Source organism: Mastigoproctus giganteus, chromosome 8 (genome assembly GCF_048544385.1).
Source record: "Mastigoproctus giganteus isolate SK-2022 chromosome 8, ASM4854438v1, whole genome shotgun sequence".
Lineage (NCBI taxonomy): Eukaryota > Metazoa > Arthropoda > Arachnida > Uropygi > Thelyphonidae > Mastigoproctus > Mastigoproctus giganteus.
In genome coordinates this window covers 97618209-97631251 of record NC_143582.1, presented here as the reverse complement: position 1 = coordinate 97631251, position 13043 = coordinate 97618209, and the positions used below count along the sequence as shown (strand labels likewise).

General features: G+C 37.8%; 1 protein-coding gene across 2 annotated transcripts in view; it reads right to left on the bottom strand.

Annotated features, from left to right (window-relative positions):
- LOC150081731 (acyl-CoA desaturase-like) overlaps positions 1-13043 on the bottom strand; it is a 53950-nt gene that overhangs the window by 30501 nt on the left and 10406 nt on the right. The window lies entirely within an intron of this gene.

The window sequence follows — 13043 nt, the reverse complement described above, 5'->3', positions numbered from 1 at the left end:
ATTGGAGACTGCGCACCTGCGAGGTTATCTGATTGAGGTATTTAAGGCTCTGGATGGATTGAACAAATTCAGTCCTGATGGGATTTTTTGTCTAGCCCAGACTACACACATGAGGGAACACTAATTCCATTTGAGGAAGGACAGTTGTAAAATAGATGTGTGGAAGTTTGCCTTTAGCCATCGAGTGGTTGACTCCTGGAATAAATTTCCATCTGTTGTGGAATTTAATAGCTTAAATAATTCAAAGGTGAACTACACAAAACTAGTGGAGGAAATAGATATGTGAAATGTTGTTTTCTTTGGCTGATGCTATAAGTTTGCTTTCTTGCATCATTTGCCACTACTATTGCTATATATATATTTTCTGTGTGATTCTGTTTCCGGTATGATGGTCTCTTCACATCAACTAAGGGGCATTATTAATTCCTTAAAGGGTGATTTAGCAAGTGGGCTAAGTTTCATTCCTCTTGTTTTCAATGAAGATGTCAATTTTTCAAATTATTATATTAGGATTACCCATAATTCAATACATAGACTCGTATTTGTGTCTGTGAATTGCGTATGTTCTCAGATCTATTTGCCTGTTTTGCTGTACAATCCCCACAGTTTCTGAAGGGGGGACCTTGCTATCTACGCCTCAGACCAACTAACTCAGCCACGGAGTGAAAAAAGCCCATTTAAAGTTCCTCGCGTCATCGACGGGATTCGAACCCGGGCCTTTTCCACGCGGTGTAAGGAGGACGGTGACGATACCACTGTACTACCGCACAGACCTTGCAGTGAAGATAGCAAGTTTTATATATATTTCAATTTTTTAGGTTGTCCATTAAGTCCATGATTGTTAAATGTTTGAAGCAATGTTGAGTAGTTCCGCAGTACGTTCCAGCTTATCGTCCCATATCTATATTTTCCCATTTCTTAAAAGATTGTTGATAAGTTGATGTTTAATTTATGGCATTTTTAACGCTTAAGCTTTTATCTGCTCTGTCTGCTGAGTGAATTTTGACATATGTCCTTGATGTAGAGAAAATGAGATAATTTTATTTTTGATTTATATATAAGTAGTAAGTTTTATACATATTATACATCATTTTACACAGTAATTTTTGTTTATGTAAAGAAAATTGATACGTGCATCGACAATGATTTCAATTCCCTCAACAATCTTCTCACAGTTTAGAAATTAGCAGTGGTCTAATTTCCAGTTGTTTTGAATCTGTCAGTTATGCTGACAGATTCAAAACAAATTAAGACCACATTTTGACCGCTGAACTGTGAATAATCGGTTTCATTATAAAATTTTACTGAAGCAGTGGATGGTGGAAAGTTTTCCCTAAGCCCGAAACTGTGCAGTTATTGCATAATTATTACATTTAAAATACTTTATCGCGGTATTTAGCTCATTAAGATAAAACAAAATAAGGTCAGTGAACCACGATTATTTTGCACAAGCAGGCAATGACTACCACTGTGAGGGGGTTAGCATGATGTTATCACACCACAAACTTGCATCAAGAGACTGGTTGTCTATCTATCTATCTTGGCATTATTATGCGTCTTGACACACAGTAATCCCCGAACGGTATTTCTTCATATAAAAGGTTGTTGTGCCACAATCTGATATACCTAGCACGGCCATAGCTGACTGATCAATGTACAGATATAGTTACTGAAGCTGTGTGTTCAGATCCACGTATTACATGGAAGTACGGCACTTATTCTTTCTCTCCGTTTTTCCAACCATTATGACCTTGTGTGGCTTCCCGAGTAGGAAGAGAACAATTATGTTTTTTGTACTCGTTCATGATGGTAAAATGCAGGGGACACTAAATGATAAAAAAATGTAATTTGTATATTATTTAGAATTTATGTTGTTATGTTACAAAATAGGTTGCTTTGCTAATCAAAGTTTGCTTTATAAAACAGACTTGAAACTCTACGATGTTATTCACAAGAACTGTGGCACTCCGAATAACCTACACATTTTTCTAGAAATGTGTAACTCAAAAGGGCAGTACTATCTATTCATTGTGTCAAACCGAATATCTCATATTTAAACGTGGTAACATCGAAACATCAGAGACTGGTGCTATTATGAAAAGAGCTCGTTCAAATTTTTAAATGAAATATTAGGCTTCAAATTAGACTGTTTTATACTACTAAGTGAAGTACCATAAGGCTCCCCTTTCTCTTCACTGTTTTCGTAAATGATCTTCCTTCTTTCATATGCACATCCAATATTCAAGTTGCTCTCTATGCAGATGATCTTAAGATCTACTCAGCAGTGAAGGAGATAACGGATTCTCAACAGCTTCAGTGCGCCCTCAATAAATTCTCTCTGCGGCTATCTCTGAATGGCTTGTCTGCTAACCCCTCGAAGTGCAAAGTAATCTCTTTCTCATCCGGCAGATCTCCACAACTAATAAATACGGGGTGCAATATTAACTCTGTGATCATCGAAAGGTGTGACCAACTTGGGGATTCTCTTCTCCAGCAGTGCTAAATTTGATGCCTATGTCCTTAAAATCACCAGCAAAGCATTCAAAACACGGGGATTCATCAAATGGAACACATACAAGTTCAAAAACTACAGATATGCGGTTATCCTTTATAAAACTATTGTTCTGCCAATCCTTGAATTCAGTTCACCCATCTGGAATCCTCACACAAAGACTTTTACTAACAAAACTGAAGCAGTCCAAAAAAATTTTGTCCGTTACCTTACGTACCGCAATCCTCTATTCTATCACTCAGTGTATTACGAATCGTTGTGTGATTACTTTCATCTAAGGCCTCTGTGCACTAGAAGAGTTACTGCTGATATCACCCTTCTAGCCAAAGTAATCACTGGAACTTATGAAGCATCTGATATCCTTAGCAAAATCAACTTCAATGCTCCTTGTAGACAAGTCAGGAACCTTACACCGTTTCGCCTTGACTCTGCCACCACGGACTTTATGAAGTTCAGTCCACTGAACAGAATCAGCAAATGACTCTCTCATTGACTTCTTTCACAACTCCCAACCACTGATGAACTCCATCCACAAGTTTGCCTCTTCTCTTAAACTGCAAAGTGACTAGCTCTGATCTAATTATTGCAGTTTATTATTATTATGCGTTTTATTATTTTTCTATTCTCTAACTGATTAATTATTACTTGGTTTACCGGTAACTTAACTTAATGCAATCCTCTTTTGTACATGTGATTTTAATGTTTGAATCTATATCAATGTTTATCTTCCTGTTGGATTTCATATTATTGTTATAATATTTATTGTTCTGAACTCAGATACACTATTAATGGTTACCTGTTGTGTATCTTGTTATTGATAAAAATAAAATAAATAAAATTGGGTTTCCTTGGAAACCAGGGTAATTCAATTTATACCAACTGGACATAAGTATCAATTGGGCAATTACGGTTTTACCAAATTGGCGTAAGTTTTATTACCTTTTTAGTTCAATATCTTTAATGGATGCTATTTGTAGGCTGGGAATCTTTTGGTAAGCATATTTAACTCTAATTAAATGCAGTAATATTATTCACAAGAGGACACGAACTGCCCTTAAATTTACAGCCTCATGTCTTCTGTACAGAGTTCAAATTTTGGTTCTTTCCCATCCACATTCTATGTAGAAATAAGTGATATCAGTATGCATTTTTAGCAATTAATATTTCAATAGGCAATGCTATGCACTCGTGATTTTGAATACATCAATTTTCTTTCAACTGGTTGTTCCGAAAACTATACGGAAAACAAAGTTTAAGTAAGTAAATGAAATAGGACCACCCCAAACACTCTGCTGCAAACTGTTTGTCCGAATTGTATATCAGCTATTTCTGTTTATGGGAAAAAGAACAGTGCCTAATCAGAGAGATGAAAGCTTATATCTGTCAGTGAGTTCCTGCAAGTATTGTCTAATGAACCTCATAGCAATAATTCGCATTCGTCTGTCAAAGCTTTAACAGCTCAATATCAGTTTCGTGGTCGCTTTTTGCCATCTGAAGCCGATGTAGGTTCTCTGGGTCGACCATTATAAAGCTGGCCCATAGTGTATAGAAAAAATCTCTTCAGTTCACTTTAACGATGTTTGGAGTACAGTAAATTGTTGCCCCTGATGTTGATTAACACCATATTACGTCAGAACTTAACAGGAAATGTAAAAGTTAGATATGTTGCAGTACCAAAAATTTCGAGATAATCAGCGGCCTTCTTAAGAAACACCATCAATACTTTAATGGAACTATAATTTCATTAGTTGTTGGTGTGACCTCCAGTTTATAGCGTTCGGCTATAAACTGGATTTAGCTTCAGCTAAATTATTCTGATGAGAGCTTTAGATTCTTCTGATGGGAACTTCAGCTAAATCATTCTGTGGGAGCTTCAGCTAAATCATTCTGATGGGAGCTTCAGCTAAATCATTCTGATGGGAGCTTCCGATTCTTCTGATGGGAGCTTCAGCTAAATCCAGACGCATCCTTCTGATGGGAGCAATGTAATAAACCATGCGCTAGTACTATTACTGTTGAAGTAGCCCTCTGTGAATTTGTTCTAACGGATACTGTTCTTCCAGCCACCAAAGATTAGAGATATATTTCTGTCAAAAGTTTATTCAACACATGCAAAGATTATACACCCATTTTCATTGGTTCTTGCATTCCGATGGCAGGATTAATTATGCGACTGTGGCTGTCTCAGTTTACTACTAACATTCTTGAGATCAAAAAAGAATTTCTACTTTGAAGCCAGGCAAGCCTAAAGATAGGCCGGAGAGCTATATATACACACGCTTTTCTGGACAAAATACACGCCACAATTGCACGTAAATAGATCAGAACTTTCAAAAGAGTTGGGATTATGTTATTAACATACAGTTAGCAAGCCTCAAGAACGGCAAAATTTTGTTTCATAAAGCTTCTTTTACTTATGGATGTTTGCCCCGAACAGTCGTATACTCGCATCCAACAAAAAATTCCACAATGAATAAAATGTTCTGTGCGTTGTTGGTGACAAACTCCAGGGATTGCTTACCAACTTGAAAACAAAACTGTTCATCGATTTTGACATGAACACAATCTGTTTCTCAGTCAATGGGTATACTGTACGACTGATTTATCGATTGTGAGACGCGATGTCAGTCGAATTCGAAATGCCACTTTGGCAACCATGCAACTTGGTGTATAACATAAATTATAATTCACGAAGTATTTATTTAAACAACATACTGAAGTGAAATTTAGTAGCAAAGGGGGCGTCTATAAATTAGACCTTTTTCAGTTTCATTATAAATTTGGCCTCCTTTGGACCTACTGTAATACAAATACATAAATAATTTAATTTAGGAAATTGGGGAAATTCAAGAGTATTGATAATGAATTCATACTTAAATATCATAAAAATAAAAATTATAAATCATAATAAGTTACATTAGTCGCTCGTATATGTACAATGCCTTGTCATAATTTAGTACCGAAAAGAAATAATCACATTCATCATATCTTAATAAAAATAAAATAATAAAATAAATTATAATAATTAGTGAATCTTTCGTAGATTCACTAATTAATATCATTTCAGAAGAAGTAGGGCTAAGGAATGAAAGTTAATCAGTCTCAGATGAGGAGAGCAAGTTCCCCCACGGAAGCTCTGGTTTTTCCTCCAGCAAAACACGCAAACCGACGAGAGAACACACGCAATTTAGAGAAATAATACGCATGGCTATGGGGTTAATATGACAGTTTTTTTGTTGTTTTTTTTTTGAGCTTTATATACTTTTTTGATCAAATTGCGATTATGGTATCAGCACATTAGTCGCTTGCAAAAATGGCGCTGTGGCGACTGACAGAAGAAATCACACTTGAATTACTGACGTCCACGCAAATTTCAAGAATAGAACTAATCACCTTGTGAAATTTTGCTAATATTTTCCAGGAAAACTGCAATATAATGACTATCGGTTTCTGCAGGAAGAAATTTACTATAATATCATGCATATTCGCAATCTGATCGATAAAAAAGGTCCATTTTAATAATGAAGTTGTAAATCCATTTGTCATCAGACTAAAACTGGTGTGTCAAACTCAGAAGTTCGTTCGTTTTGCGCACAATGTTCCACATGAACGGTTGGCGCAAAGCTGGTTGATCGCACAAAAGTTGCTTGGGATCGTTTGGAGAATTTGCGGGCCGAAATACTGTACACACAGCGCACACCAGTAGAATTACTGATGTGCTTTGTTAAATATTTTCACATATTTCTCAGTCACAAAAATTGCCACTTCATGACGAGGTTCGCATAATTTTAAATTTTATTTGCCCCGGTTGCCCCGCCTTAGTTCTGCCACTGCTTGAGAGACAGGAAGTCCAAGAAAAAATCATCGTGACTTTGATTTTGTTTTGTTTTGTTTTCATTGGCTTTGAATTTCATGGAGTTGTCAGGAAAAATAACGTTAGAACTAATTGAAGAACTAGAAATGTGAAGATGTTTGGGGATCCTCTTGTAATATATTACGAAGAACGAAATTAAAAAGGGACAATTTAACATCAAAACCACTTAAAACCAAACGAAATCAAGATGACAGCTAACATAATACGTAACTACTTTTTCTTGTACTTATCCATAACTCAAGGGTACATTTTTGGATAGGCAGTGGGAAAACATAAGCGGAATTTCATATGCATGACCACTCGGACTCGTACATCCGAGACAGACGATGGTCTAATTCAGGATATGCGCATGTACGGTGAGTGACACAAATCTGTCGGACAGCACTGTACACGTTTTCATTGTACTACATTGTACACATCTCAAAATCGATAGACACAGTTTTGTTGGATACATGTATGCTACTGTTCTGGACAAAAATCCTTAAGTTCAAAAAGCACTTTTAGCAAACGGAAAATTCAGCGTACATATATGTAGAAGTTCTTATTTCTCTATTGTACACTGTATAATGGACGTTTTTACGTATAGTTGTCGAAGCCTATACTATTTTAGTTGCATGGAATTATTGTAAGTTGGAAAACCGAAGAAATTGACACTGACAAGAAATTGAGTAAAGAAAATACAGAGTGTTTAGTGTTGTTGAAGCCTATGATACTCAAGTAGAATGGTTGAGCTGAAAGCAAAGAGACTTACTGGCTCAGAAAGTGGGCAAAGAAAATAAATGAAGGAATGACCTTCTTTCATTTACTTTCTCAACTTGTATTTTTTACTCTCTTTAATAACCCTCGTCTTTGCAATAAAAAGTTTCCGCTGTTTTCCCAAACCCTGAAATCATCCTTCCCCTCCCCCTCCGCCTCCAAGAAAAAAAAAAAAAGCAGTAACCTCCATTTACTATTTTGCGCTCACTTTCTGTGTCAGTAAGTCTATTCGGACCTTCTGGACTTTAATTCGCACACATAAAAGACATCAAAAAACAGACCCCTCTTCATTTATTTTATTTGCTTCTGGCATTCGTGTCAGTAGCGCCGTTTGGGTTGCTAACCCTCAACAATTACATGCTTCTGTATAGAGCAGGGTGTAATTCGAAGTCTACCACACGCTGCTGGAGTAGCGTCTAGTAGACTTCGACAACCAGCCATTAAAAAAAAAAAAAGTTGCTGACTGATTGTGTCGGGCTTTTCCGATTGCCAAATCACAAACAATACATTGTCACATACACCAAATTGCTTTACACCTATCACAAACACCGAATTGAAGTGCATCCATTGATGGCAATTTTAAGCAGTAATTACCGAAATGGGTTCCAGGAATGTACACAATAATGCTGGAGGTGCGATGTATGAAATCTGGTGAGCGCCGTGTCAATATTGGTAGGGACGGCATTATATTAAAAAAAAAATGAACCAAGGGGTCTCTAACCCGCGGCCCATTGCTTCGAATTTTGAGGTCCGCGGTCCTGTAGCCAGTGTTATGCGTCTTCCGAGCTTAAAAATTTTATGTAACAGTCAATATGTAGATATTTTATTTTCACGAAGTTTTTGTGCATCAAACCCAGTATGGTTGGTGTCATACAGAAGCCGCATGGATAATCTATCCAGCTTGCATGGTTTTTCCACAGGCACATCAATCTTCTTAGTTTCTTATATATTTTTATTTATATAGTCATTCGATTTGATTCATACGCTAATAGATAATAATTAAGATTAAGAGTTAAACATTAATAGATTGGTAAGAGAACTGCATTCAATCATAAAATTTGTTATTTAAATTAACACATAGAAAAAAATATTTAAACCAATTAAAAATTAACAGTAAAAAGATTTTTCTAATTTATACTACGATCGTGTAAATTATAACAAGTATTTTTATATAGGCATAAATAATAGCTTTCACCTAGTTTAGAAAGGAGGTGACAAATGAGTCAAGATCACTGTGTCAGAAGGTACTTCAACGGGGAAGTTGAACTGCACAGTTTTCTCAGTACAGTTCGACGAACTTAAATTGTTTAGATTTTTTTAACAGCAGTGACAGAACTATAGGTAAAGTATGATCATTAAAAAGCAACCTACAGTTGCTTTCGCAACGATCCTGGTTGTCACTTTTGACAGAAGAATATATTTTCACCATTAAAAAAATTATAGTAATTAGAAATGAACATGGGAGTATTAGTATTTATTTTTGATTATTATTATTATTATTATTATTACCTGATGGGGGGTTCCCACCCCATGAAAGGCAATGGCACTAAGTGCACAGGGTGGTTGGTATGTCGCCCTTGTTACTATTGGTATTCGTCGAAGAACTTTTTCATTATTCTAAAGGTGTTTAGGATTGCGACTTTCTGGAGTTCTTTCTAGGTGTTCCATGGCAGGCCTATTGATACTAAGTCCTTGTGTATGGTTTCGGCAATTATTCGCAATTATTCCGATGGTTGAGACGGTGATCAGGATGGTCGTTTCTTGTTCCATATGCCACATCTCTTTGACCTTCTGTCTTAGGTCTGTGTACGTCCTAATCTATTCCTCGTAGTTTTTCTGGAGTTGTCAGTGTTGGGCACTGCTATGTAGATCAGATATGTATCATTTTCGTTCTTGTTGACGAGGGTTATGTCAGGTCTGTTGTGTTGGATCGCCTTGACTGCTATAATGGTGCGGTCTCGGTATAGCTTATGGCTTGGGGGTCTCTACTCCAAGACCCCCTACAACCTGCGGTTCGTACTTGTATTACGGTATACTTTCTTTGATCAACTGGTATTTCTCGTTACCTTCTGATATTATTGTCTTGGTGGCCTGGTCGTGTCTGTAAGTGTACTCTATACCCTGGTCGTGTCTGTAAGTGGGTGATCACCCTGCATCCTACGGTGATGTACTGGAATGTTTCTGGGGCCATGTGGTATCATCGTCATGTGTTATCTATCACTCCGGGTTCCTTAACTACGAATTTTCTATAGTTCCTGGTGTGATTACCTGATCTTGGATGAGAACTTGAATCCTTTAGTCTAGGGGAAGAGTGTTCCTCTCGTGGGCCATGCATTGGAAGCCATTTTACCGACGTGGGATTAATGGAGATCATAGTGGCTGCCACGGAGTACCTTCTTTGCCCATATTTCTGTTTTCGTTTCTTCCTTCTGGGCGGAAGAGTTCTCCTTGTTTAGATTGAGTGAGGTATGCTGTTTCTCTATCTTCCTTATGGCTTGGTAGAGTAGCGCTGTGTAACCCTGCAGGTTCTCAATCGCTTTCTTTGTTGCCCGATGAGGTCTGTTAGACCATCTTCCTCTTTCTTTCCAAGCTATGGTCAGTCTATCTAAGCCGATTCTTGGTTCTGTTAGCAGCTCTTGGTCATCATTGTCCCTGTCTTTCTCATTATCTCCTCCAGCTTGGTACTAGTCCATTCCTATGACCTGGGATGAGTATATTAGAACTGGGACCATACAGGTGTTTATGGCTTTAACATTGCCCTCCGTTCAGCTTTGTTTAAAGTAGGTTTCTTTATTTCTGATGGTATTTTTCGGTCAGGCAGGCCGTGATCTCCTTCTACTCTTACTTCTCAGCCTGCATCATATACAGTTGTAGGTCTCTGACCCTGTCATAGCTTCGATCTATTTATCTATTGAGATTTCTTCTAGATAAGGTGCATTTGTACAGTAGAATTTAATTAGATTTATGAGTTCTTTTTTTTTTTTTTTTTTAATTATGTAAACCCAAACCACGAGAGGTATTAGAACCTATAGTACTTAGTACCGTGCTTTGGTTGGAGGTTGAGAAGACGAAAGAAGATATTTGTTGACATTGGACTTGAACTTCTGTAGACTGTAATTTTCAGGAAATACGTATGAAGGAAGATTACTCCAGAAAATGGCAGTTGAATGAATAAACGAGGAAGATGAAAAGTTAGTTCTGTGAGTTTGAAGTTGGACAGTAAATGGATGTTGGCTGGTGGCGGTACGTGTTCGGACTGTTCTGAAACAGTCCGAACACGTGCGGGAATTATAGAAGCCAGTTCAGAAGAACAGTGCCCATGGAAGTATCTGTAGAAGAGGCATGCAGCTGAAACAGTACGTCTATGAGACAGCGAGTGGAGAGACTCTGTTAGAGATGAATCATTAATTAACCTAACTGCCCTCTTCTGAATGGAATCAAGAAGCCTAAAAGAGGTTTTGGGGGCACCACCCCAGATGTGGGAACAATATTCCATGGTAGGGCGATTTGCGATTTGTACGGAGTGAGCAGCTGTTTGGAAGAAAAGTAAGGTAGAGAGCGAAAGAGAAAACCAAGTTTTTAGATGCAGAGGAAGAAATATTCGTAATATGTTTGTGCCAAGAGAGATTAGAAGTCAGGGTAATCCCCAAAAGAGATATATCATTTTGCGTAGAACTCGGAGTATCACTAAAGATAAGCATAGGAGCAGAAGAATCATTTTTGCCAGATATAAGAAAAGATTGAGTTTTAGAAGGGTTGAAATCAACTAAGTTGTCTTTGCCCCACTGGAGAATTACGTGAAGATCGGCATTTAAGGAATTGGTAGGATTTTCATTTAAGGATTTTCGAGAAGTTGAAGCTGATTGAGCAGGCCAATATTTCTCAAAATGGAAAGTAGAATGCAATGTGCTATCATCGGCAAAACTATGGATAGGATTTTCAGTCAATGGAAGAATGTCATTAATATACAAGAGGAAAAGAGTGGGGTAAAAAACTGAACCTTGGGGGACACCGGCATTAGTGGAGAAGTCAGAAGACCGGAGCCATCTACCATCACCCCCAGTGAGCGATCAGAGAGAAAACTGGATAAGCAATTACTACAAACAGTTGGAAAACCATAAGATGGAAGCTTGTTGAGAAGGAATTTATGCCAAACACGATCGAAACCCTCTGAGATGTCAAGAGCAACTACTTGTGCTTCACCGAACTTTCCATTGAATTAGTCCATAAATGGGTAACATAAGCCAGAATATCACCAGTGGATCGACATTGACGGAATCCATACTGGCAATCGTTGATCAGACGGAAGGTTTCTAGGTAGTTTAAGAGTTGGCGGTTAGTTGATTTCTCCATTACTTTAGAAAGAGTAGAAGTAATTGAAATGGACATTAATTGGATGGGAGGGATTTGTTAACCTTTTTAGGAACTGACTGGATATGAGAAAATTTGCAAGCAGAAGGAACAACACCTTTGGAATAAGAAAGTGAAAAAAGGCGGAAAAGAATAGGAGTAAGTTCAGGAGCACAGATTTTACGTACAAGTGGAGAAATACCATCGGGACCTGGAGCTTTCTTAGCATCAAGATTCGTCAAAATCCTTCTGACATTTGTTTGACGGAAGACCACAAGAGGCATTGAATGGAGCGTGTTGGGAATGCTGGAAGTGTTTTACCAAGATCACTAATACATGAATTGGAAGAAAAATGGTATGCTAGCAGGTCAGCTTTACCCTTGGCTGAAGTGACAACAGAACCATCTGGTTTGGACAGAGGTGGGAGCAGAGAGGGACAAAAGTTGCGGCCAATAGCTTTGGCAAGAGACCAGAATGCTCGGCTAACATTAGGGCAAGAAGCAAGTTTTCTACTCTTAGCCTGTTCAAACTCTAGTTTGGACTGATTAATAACTGCTTTACAATTGTTGCGAGCTTTGGTGTAGGCAGAAAATGAAACTGAAAAATTAGAAACAAGCCAATTACGATCTGCAACGTTCTTCTCTTGAACAGCCTTAGCACATTTATTGGAAAACCAAGGTTTAGATAAAGGACGAGATTTTAAATTGGAGTGTGGGATAAAGGATTCCATTCCTGCAAGAATAATTTCACTGACACGATCTGAGCAAACGTTGACATCAGAAGTTTTGAAACAGTAATCCGACCTAGGAAAAGAAGAAAAGAAATCTCGCAGGTAATTCCATTTTGCATTCTTGTAATGCCAAAAAACACGAGGTTTGGAATAGCCATTAGATAAAGGCTCAATTGGAGAAGAGATAATCACCAAGTTTTGATCTGAAGTGCCTAATGGACCTCTCACTTCGACTGTGTACTTAGAAGGGTTGTTTGTGAGAAAAAGATCAAGCGTGTTGGCTGTATGATTAGGATTGTCCAGTATACTTGTAGGTAAATGAACAATCTGTACAAAGCCATTAGTAATTGCAAAAGCCTCAGCATCTCGACCTGCTGGGTCGGTGTGACTAGAAAACTGAAGCCAGCTGGAGTTGTGAACATTAAAATCACCAAGGAAAATTACCTCACTGTTAGGAAAGTTGGACTGGAGAAAGTCAAGTTGCAAAAAGAGGAAGTCAAAGAGCTCCAAGTGATTAGTATAGTAGAGACAACAGATGAATTTGACACAATGAGGTAGAGAGATTTTAAGCCAGAGAAGATCAAAGAGAGGAGATTCCAAATTGCCAAGACTCTGACAAGGAATATCAGAACGGATATATGCACAAGTACCACCTTTGAAGCGAAAGGAATCATACAGTGAATAATTTGGGCATCTGAGATGAGTAGTAGTTGAATCAACCGATAACTGAGATTCTGTCAGAAAAAGTACATGCGGTTTGGCAGACTGCAAGTGGAAATGGACATCGTTGAGATTAGAATTGAGACCACGTATATTTGTGA